This window comes from Colobus angolensis, unplaced genomic scaffold (assembly GCF_000951035.1).
Source record: "Colobus angolensis palliatus isolate OR3802 unplaced genomic scaffold, Cang.pa_1.0 Scaffold14, whole genome shotgun sequence".
Taxonomy (NCBI): Eukaryota; Metazoa; Chordata; class Mammalia; order Primates; family Cercopithecidae; genus Colobus; species Colobus angolensis.
The window spans coordinates 6,030,555-6,040,309 of NW_012114488.1; positions in this window are offsets into that span (position 1 = coordinate 6,030,555).

Below are 9,755 nucleotides of genomic sequence, written 5' to 3' on the forward strand. Positions count from 1 at the left end.
GAGAGGACAGAGTATGTGATGTAACAGAAACGATTCACACCGCTGTTAATGTGTCATAGACAGTGGGATCCCTGGGGAAGTAAAAATAGGACAATTCCGCTAGAATTTTCTCTTTGATCAACTCTCTTCGGTTTCTGATTGTGCTCTCCAGCTGAGCCCTTTCTATTTGCATTACAATTTCAATCCTTGGTTGGTGAGAATTCTTTTTAAATGTTTGCACTTCAGTTTTGTAGATAACTGAGGTTGCAGATATGGAGTTTGTACTATTAAAACAGTCACCAAATAATCAAAATAATCATAATTTTGAGTCAAGATTGGAACAAGAGGAGTTAAGCATTATGGTTGTTTGAGGGTCTATTAATGCTTCCCTGATTCCCTAACCACTTCCGTGGTTTTCCCATCTGCTGGACGCGTGTATAATAACACTTACCTCATATGCCTCTTAATGGAATGAAGCCTGTATCGTGCGTTTTTCTTTGGAGAAATATTACAATTATGGCATTTGAAATCCAAGTATATATCTAGGGAATGTGGGAATTACTTGTCATTATGTAATTTCTTATGAAAGCTTTGTCTAAAATAGCAGATTGCCGAACAGAAAAAATCGGGTGCAATGGCAGGAAATGAGACTGAAAAATAATTCAGAGTTAATTTATGAAGGGCCTGAATGCCATCCAAAGGAGTCTGCGTTTATTATGTATTTTTCTGAAGTATATCCCACAGAACACTTGTGCTACCGGATGTTAATATGTCTAGGGCAGGCTAGGTTAAGTCTAAGTTTTAGGGTAGTCCTTAAATATGCTAATATGCATCGTGATTCTCTAAGGGAGCGTTGTGTTTTTTTCCCTCAAACTAAACAATATAACTTGGTAATAGGCACACAGGGAATATGAAGAATGTTCCAGCTTGGCACCTTCAGGTCAGTTAAGTCCAATATTCTGGGTACCTTCAAGATGCCAGACAGTCATTACTTTGTATCATATGTATCCAGCACACAGCAGATTGTGTATCCAGCACACAGCAGGGCTTAGTAAACAAATGGAGTGAATGAAATATCTGAATAGTCCTCAGTTGCCTTACTTATAAAATGGGAAAACAATAATATAATTGTCGAAAGGTTGAAGAGTTGGAGAAAAGTGGTCCCAGAATATTTTGCAATCAAGTACTATTTTTTAATTCAAATCAAATTAAAACAGATTTACAAATGAAAAAAATAAAAGGGAAAATAGGTAAGAGACTATTGAATTACTGTCTAGCTGTGTAATTTTTGCTTAAATTTTCCAAAGTTCATTTGTAAAGGGGATAATCACACTTACCTTGAAAGGCTCTGATACTCTGTCAAGCACATGAGCTGGGCCCAGGGGTGGGAGTATATGATGTTGTGGTTAAGAGCAGAGGCTAGGAGCCAGACCTGAGTTTGAATCCCAGCTCTGCCTCTGACTAAATGTATGATACCTACTATGTGTGTAACCTTAAGCAATTTAATTTCTTTCTGCCTCAGTTTTCCTCATCTGCAAAATGGGAACAATAAGTATACTTATCTCGGAGGGCTGTGGTGAGGACTGCATATAAACTAATGAATGTTGTATATTGGAAAAGTTCACAGCTATTCTTATTTCAGATTTTCTATGTAATCGGAAAGAGGTGCTGAGGCCTGCCCTAATTTGTTCTTCTTACACTGCAGCTACTTGACTGGCAGTTGGTTCCCATTTCCTCCTTCCTCCCAAACTGGGTGCTCACAGCTCACATTTAACCTGTGCCCTCCCCTACCAAGTCCAACTCCTGAGTTAGACCTTATGTTGTCCTCCAAACCCGTATTTATGTACATATATATGTATTAATTTAATTTAAAAAATTCACCAGTCCTTTTTTTTTTTTTGGCCATTAATATTCAGGGGCATTCATGTTCCTAGCTGGTTTATATTTGGATTGTTTTTTCTCTGGATTACTCCAAATTTTTGCCTATTGAGTTGATGGCCACTTAAAAGACAGAGGAATTCTTCACATGTAGAATTTGGAAGGAAATAGAAAGGCAAACAAGAAATAAGGATGAAAAAAAATTTTTTTTAATTAAAAAAAGAAAAGAAAGAAATAAGGATGAGCACTATTCTGCATGGAAATCTGTGATGAGAAAAGAGAACCAAATCAAATTCCAAGATGTTTGTGTAGCTAATTTGTTATTTACTTTGATATGCTGGTGTCATATCATCACTATGCTGGCAATTGGAAACAGTTTAAATAGGTGCTTGAATTATTCCCATTATAACATTATTTTGATTCCATCCTTTGTCCACGTTAATGCACTTTCCCCCAAATCCTTTGAAGTTTCTGTGGAATTCCTCAAATAGACAGTGAGGTATCAGGAAGCCAACAAAGTTTTGTTTTGCTTTGTTTGAGATGGAGTTTGACTCTTGTTGCCCACGCCGGAATGCAATGGCACAATCTCTGCTCACTGCAACCTCCGCCTCCCAGGTTCAAGAGATTCTCCTGCTTCAGCCTCCCAAGTAGCTGAGATTACTGGCATGCACCACCAACCCGGTTAATTTTTTGTATTTCATAAAGATGGGGTTTCACCATGTTGGTCAGGCTGGTCTCAAACTCCTGACCACAGCTGATCCACCCACCTCGGCCTCCTGAAGTGCTGGAATTACAGGCATGAGCCATCGTGCCCAACTGCCAAGCAAGTTTTTAAGAATCCTACAATAATCACCCAAACTCTCCCTTCTATTTCAGATGTGCTCATGCCAGTAAGTAAAGAAGAAGGAATAAGAAAGACACTGTGTGATCTAGTGTTAATAAGGAAGTAAGTGATCAAATTATTCCAGCTAGATTGGTAGAATCTATTATCAAGCACGTTGAGGCCGACAGCATTCACAAATCAACCGTCTATGTTTATACTCACTGATGACTTGTGTTTCCTTTCAAGGACAAGTAAACTTTTTAAATGATCAAGACATTTACATTAGTTTTGCTCTTCAATGGCTTTTCTTAAAAAAAATCCAAACGCAGAAGTTAAATTTAAAAGAGCTTTCCATGTGACTACCCCAAAGAGAGATTATCAATCACCAAGTTAAATATTTGTATACAAAATAATATCTGGATGCATAGATTCTTACGTTCATCAGATGAAGAGTGAAAGACTTATTAGTCACCATGCTTTATTTACACCCCTGTCAAAATTACATGAAAATATTTCTCTCCAAAGAACCATTCTAGAGAACCCTTTCATACAAAGTGGTGTGTGTATATCTATGAGGTTGCTCAGTTTAGCTCAAAGGCTAAAGAATCTAATAAACTGAGTTCCACCACGTCATAACTTTTAAGTGGTAGGTTACTACCAGAGAGAGACGACTTCAAGCACAGATTTCTGGCAGCAAGGCCAGGATTAAAAACCCATGTGACAACAGGCTTCAGAGAGAGGAACAATCCATTCCTAACTCAAAGGCCATCAAGCCCGGGTTATAAGAACATTTTTGACTCTGAGAACCTTCTCTTTTCACCAAGAAAATCCCTTACAGTCATGGTTTAACATCCTAAATGAAGAAATAGAAGAAACCAAATTAATTTTTAATTTATACTCCACTTTTTTATGTTTTCAATCATCCACTACTGCAAAATGTACACTGAACGGTACAAGTCATGTGCATCATTTTCATCAGACAACCTCCTCTACCAAAATGGTGATAGCACAATCTTATTTTGAAGCCAAAAGAGAGTTATAAACATCAGTCGTTTTCAGATATGCTTTAAAAATGTTCAAAAGTAACATAATTATTTCAAGTCATAACACAATCATTAAAGGAAAAAAGAACCCAAGAACAAATGAAATTCATTATTATTTTAGTTACTTTTAGTGGAAAAAATAAAACAAGATTGGGATTTTCAGCCAGGATAAAGTAAAAAGACTCTTGTCAGATGTCCATTTTCTCATTAATGAACTACTTGAGACTGTACTCCTGGGTCAGCTTATTTCTGCTTCTCCTGTCTCTAGACCTGTCTTAATTATATTTGTGTCTCAGGATCCATGACATAGATTTAAACAAACCCAGGGGCAAATCTAAACACTGACTACACAGTGTCCAGTCTATTCATTTCTCTACAAAGTGACAGAAATTCAGCCTTTAATCAGAAGTTGATTCTACCTAAAATCCTAATAAAACTAATAAAATGAAGTCACCTGGCCGGGCGCAGTGGCTCATGCCTATAATACCAGCACTTTGGGAGGCCGAGGCAGGCGGATCACGAGGTCAGGTGATTGAGACCATCCTGGCGAACATGGTGAAACCCCATCTTTACTAAAAATACAAAAAAATTAGCCGGGTGTGGTGGCGGGCGCCTGTAGTTCCAGCTTCTAGGGAGGCTGAGGCAGGAGAATGGCATGAACCCGGGAGGTGGTGGAGCTTGCAGTGAGCGGAGATCGTGCCACTGCACTCCAGCTTGGGTGACAGAGCAAGACTCTGTCTCAAAAAAAAAAAAAAAAAAAAAAAGTAGTCACCTTCAATAGAATAAATGCCCAGATACTATTTTAAGGGATACAGCAAATCCTAGTCATACCTCTACCAAGGCTAACTATGCTGTACTTTAATCTGTTTGTTCTCAGAACCAAAATCAGTGTTTCTCCTAGATTCTCCTTCGCTAAAGAGTCCGTCAACTCAAAAGAAATGCCTAGCTCTTGATGTAGACTCATCATTAGTCAATCCTGGTCTTGGATATTCATGCTTCTAATGATTGATAACAATCTTGCTAATAAGCAATAGTAATATCAATCTTGAATATTCATGCTTCTAATAAGATTGGAAGAATACCACTTGGGTACTTGCATATAACTACTAGTACCTACATACTCCACTCCTTACAAGCTAACAATGCCTCTATTATTATTATTATATTATTATTATTATTTTGAGACAGACACTTGTTATACTGCCCAGGGTGCAGTGCAGTGGTGCAATCATAGCTCACTGCAGCCTTGAACTCTTGGACTCATGTGATCCTCCTGCCTCAGTCTCTTGAGTAGCATGGATGACAGGCATGCACCACCACACCTGGCTAACTTTTCATAGAGATGGGGTCTTGCTATGTTGCCCAGTCTACTCTTGAACTCCTGGATTGAAGTGTTCCTTCTGCCTTGGCCTCCCAAAGTGCTGGGATTACAGGCATGAGCCACCATGCTCAGCCTAACAGTGCCTTTAAAAACCTCCTGGGTTACATTGAAAACCTTATTATCATGTGTCAACTTATTTTGAAGCAAGTTTGCTTACAATTTAGAAAAGTCCTTGTAACACTTCTTGGTGAGGCACCCCCCACGATGTGGGGATTAATAGCCACCTCCTCTCCCCTACTGTCTATTACAATCCACATGGCAGGGGGGTGAGGCACACCCCACGATATGAGGAGTAAGAGCAACCCCCTCACCCCCTGGCTATTATGATCCATGGTGGACTCACCCTGTTTACAATATTGTGAGTAATATCATCTCTCCCTCTGGAAATTATGAACTCTTTCACAGATGGCAGTACACCCTCAGTGTAAACACCCGTCTGTATTGGGAGTAATATCATCCTCTTCCTCCCTGAATATTAAGAACAGTATCCCAGGAGTGTTTCTACTCCATGTGATATTGGGTGTCATATCCTCCTCTCCCACGTGGAAATTAGAAACAATGTCACTGGGGGCGTGTACACCTTCTGTGACATTTAAAGTAATATCATCCCCTTCCCTCCAGGATCATGGGAACAATATCCCTGGGGGGTGTACACATTCTGTCTCACGTGTAATAATATCATCCCCTCCGCCTTGGAACATTATGAAGAACCATCTCACAAGGGGGTGTACAACGCTTGCTGCGATATTGGGATGTGATTATCCTCTTTCCCCACTGCATATTTGGAAAAATATCAGAGTGAGTGTACCCCTCCTGTGATATGGGGATTAATATCCTCTTTTCCTTTCTGGATATAAGAAAGAATATCACACGGGGATTTGCGCTTTCTTCAATATCTGGAGTCGTGTCATCCTCTCCTGTTTTGAATGGCAAGAACTATATCTCAGGGGGGATGTAAACCCCCTGCCATATTGGGAGTAATATTACGCTCTCCCCCACTTGATGTTAGGAACAAAATTCCAGCGTGGGTGTACAGCTCCTACTCTATGGAAAGTCATAACGTCCTCTCCCTTCCTGGATTTTAGGAACAATATCACAGGGTGGGTGTACACAGCCTGCGATTTTGAAAGTAATATCATCCTCTCCCCCTCCAGATATTAGGAACAATATCACAGAAGGGTTATTCACTCTCTGCGATATTGGGAGTAATATCATTTTCACCTTCCCTGAATATTATGAGCAATATCCCTGGGCGGATGTACACCCACTCTTCTGTTGGGAGTAATGTCATACTCTACCCCCTGGATATTAGGAGCAGTATCACAAAGTGGGTGTACATCCCCTTGGGGGGGACACTCCCTGCACTATTGGGAGTAATATCATTCTCTCTTATTCTGGATAGTAGGAAAAATATCACAGGCGGGATGGACAACCCATGTGATATTGAGAGTAATATCATCCTCTCCCAACGTGGATGTTAAGAACCATATCACAGGGGGCGTGTTCACCTCTTCAGCATTGGTAGCGATATCATCCTCTCCTCCCTGGGTATAAGAAAGAATGTGACAGGTGGAGTGGACACTCCCTGCGACTTGGGGAGCAATATCCCTTCCTGGATATTAGGATCCACGATGGACACACAGCATGTTTACGATTTTGTGAGTAATATCATCTCCCCCTCTAGACATTATGAACAGTATCAAAGACGGGTGTACACCCTCTGCAATATAGGGAAGAATATCATCCTCTCCCCTCCTGGATATTAGGAACAATATCAAAGGAGTGTTTATAACCCCTGCAATATTCTGAGTAATATCATCCTCTCCCAGGTGGAAATTAGGAACAGTATCACCGGGGGCGTGTACACCCCCTACGATATTGAAAGTAATATCATCCTCTTCCCTCTTGGATCATAGGAACAACATCACTGGTGTACACTTTCTGCGATATTGGGAGTAACATCATCTTCTGTGCCTTGGAATATTAAGGAAAATATCACGGGGGGGGCGTGTACATCTTTTGCAATATTGGGAATAATATTATCCTCTCTCCCCCCGCCTATTAGGAAAGATATCACAGAGTGGGTGTTCACCTCCTGTGATATGGGGATTAATACCATCTTCTCCCCTTCTGGATATCAGGAAGAGTATCACATGGGGGTGTACAGTGTCTGCGATACTGGGAGTAATATCAACCTCTCAGCCTTGGAATATTAAGTAGAATATCACAGGGTGGATGTCCACCCCTGCCATATTGGGAGTAATATCAGCCTCTCCCCTCCATGGATATTAGGAACAATATCCCAGGCTGGGTGTATGCCTCCTGCTCTATGGGGAGTCATATCATCCTCTCCCTTCCACGGTACTCATAACAATATCACAGGGCGGGTGAACACAGCCTGCCATACTGGAATTATTATCATCCTCTCCCCCTCCAGATACTAGGAACAATATCACAGAAGAGCTGTACCCTCCCTGTGATATTGGAAGTAATATCATACGCTTCTTCCATGAATATCAGGGGCAATATCACCAGGTGGCTGTCCATTCGTTGCTCTGTTGGGAGTCATGACATACTCTACCCCCCTGGATATTAGGATCAGTGTCACAGGGTTAGTGTACACCTACTGTGATATTAACACTAAAATCATGCTCTCCGTCCCTGGACATTAGGAACAACATCACAGGTAGGTGTACACCCCCTGTGGTATTAGGAGTCATAATGTGATTAATTATTAAACATCAATGATCAATTTTAATAATTATCAATGACACTATTAATTAATAGGATACCATTATTAATTACGGATCATTATTTTACATATATGATTATGCATGCTTAAAATTATTAATATTAATGTCATATAACAATATAAGTTCTTAATATTAATTATTATTTTATTACCAATGTCAATATTGATTTAAGTAACATTAATTGCTGATATCATTATTTTATTATTAATGGTGATATTAGTATTAATTATTAATACTAATCATTAACATTTTTAACCAGTATTAAGTTTTACTATCTTTATTGTGATTATTAATATCGATGACTACTATTAATTTTTATTAGATTTATTAATATTAATAATTAATAGACTTGTTCTTGATATCTGGCGGGGAGAGGATGATATTACTTCCAATACTGAAGAAAGCGTACACCCCTCTATGATGTTATTCCTAATAGCCAGGGGGTAGAGGATGACATTATTGAAACTATCGCAGTGGGTGTACATCCCTTAGGTCATCTTGTTCCTTCTATCCTGGGTGGGAGAGGATGATATAACTCCTAATACCTCAGGGGGCGTAGACCTCCCCTGTGATATTGTCCCTAACATTCAAAGGTGGAGAGGATGATATTTCTTCTGATTTCGCAGGGCGTGTACACCACCCCTGTGATATGGTTGCTAACATCCAGGGGGCGAGAGGATGATACCAGTCTCGATATTGCAGGAGGTGTACACTCCCTAGTGATTTTGTTCCTAATATCCAGGGACAGAGAGGACGATATCACTCCCAATAGAGCAGAGGGTGTACACCCCTTCTGTGACATTGTTCCTAATATCCAGCGGGGGAGAGGAAGATATTACCCCCAATATCACAGGGGGTGTACACCCCCTTGTGATGTTGTTGCCTAGATCCTGGGAGGGAGACGATGATACTAGTGGCAATATCACAGTGGGTGCACTCACCCACTGTGATATTGTTCCGAATATCCAGAGGGAGAGAAAATGATATGACTCCCAATATCACAGGGGGTGTAAATCCTCCTGTGATATTGTTTCTTATATTCAGGGGGAGAGGATGATATGACTCCCAATATCTCAGGGGTTGTACACACCTCTTGTGATATTGTCCCTAACATCCGGAAGGGGAGAGCATAATATTACTCTCAATATTGCAGGAGTGTACACCTCCTTTGTAATACTGTTCTTAATATCCATGATGGGAGAGGATGATATGACTCCCAGTATTGCAAGAAGTGTACAGCCGCCTGTGATATAGTTCCTAACATCTAGGTGGGGAGAGGATGATATTACTGCCCATGTGGCACGAGTTGTAAAACCTCTTCGATATTTTGCCTACAATCCTGATGGGAGAGGATGATACTGCTCCCAATATCGAAGAAGGCGTACACCCCCCTGTGACACTATGCCCAATATCCACGTTGGGAGACGATGACGATGACATTATGCCCAATATCGCAGGGGATGTACACCCACCCTGGGATATTGTTCCTTATATCGAGAGGGGGAGAAGATGTTATTGCTCCCAATAACACAGGGGTTGTGGCTGTACATCCTTCCTGTGATACTGTTCTTAATATCCTAGGGAAGAGAGGATGATACTACACCCAATATCGCAGGGGGTGTACACCCACCCAGTGATATTGTTCTTAATGTAATCCACCTCCTACCACCAGGGATATCATTCCTAATACCCAGGGGAAGAGAGGATAACATTATGCCCAATATTGCAGGGGAGTGTACACACCCTCTGTGATGTTGTTCGTAGTATCCAAAGGTAGAGACGATGATATTACTGGCCATATCACAGGGGGTGTACACCCTTCTGTGATATTGTTCTTGACATTCAGTGGGGGAGAGGATAACATGAATCCCAACATTGCTGAAGGTGCACAGACCCCT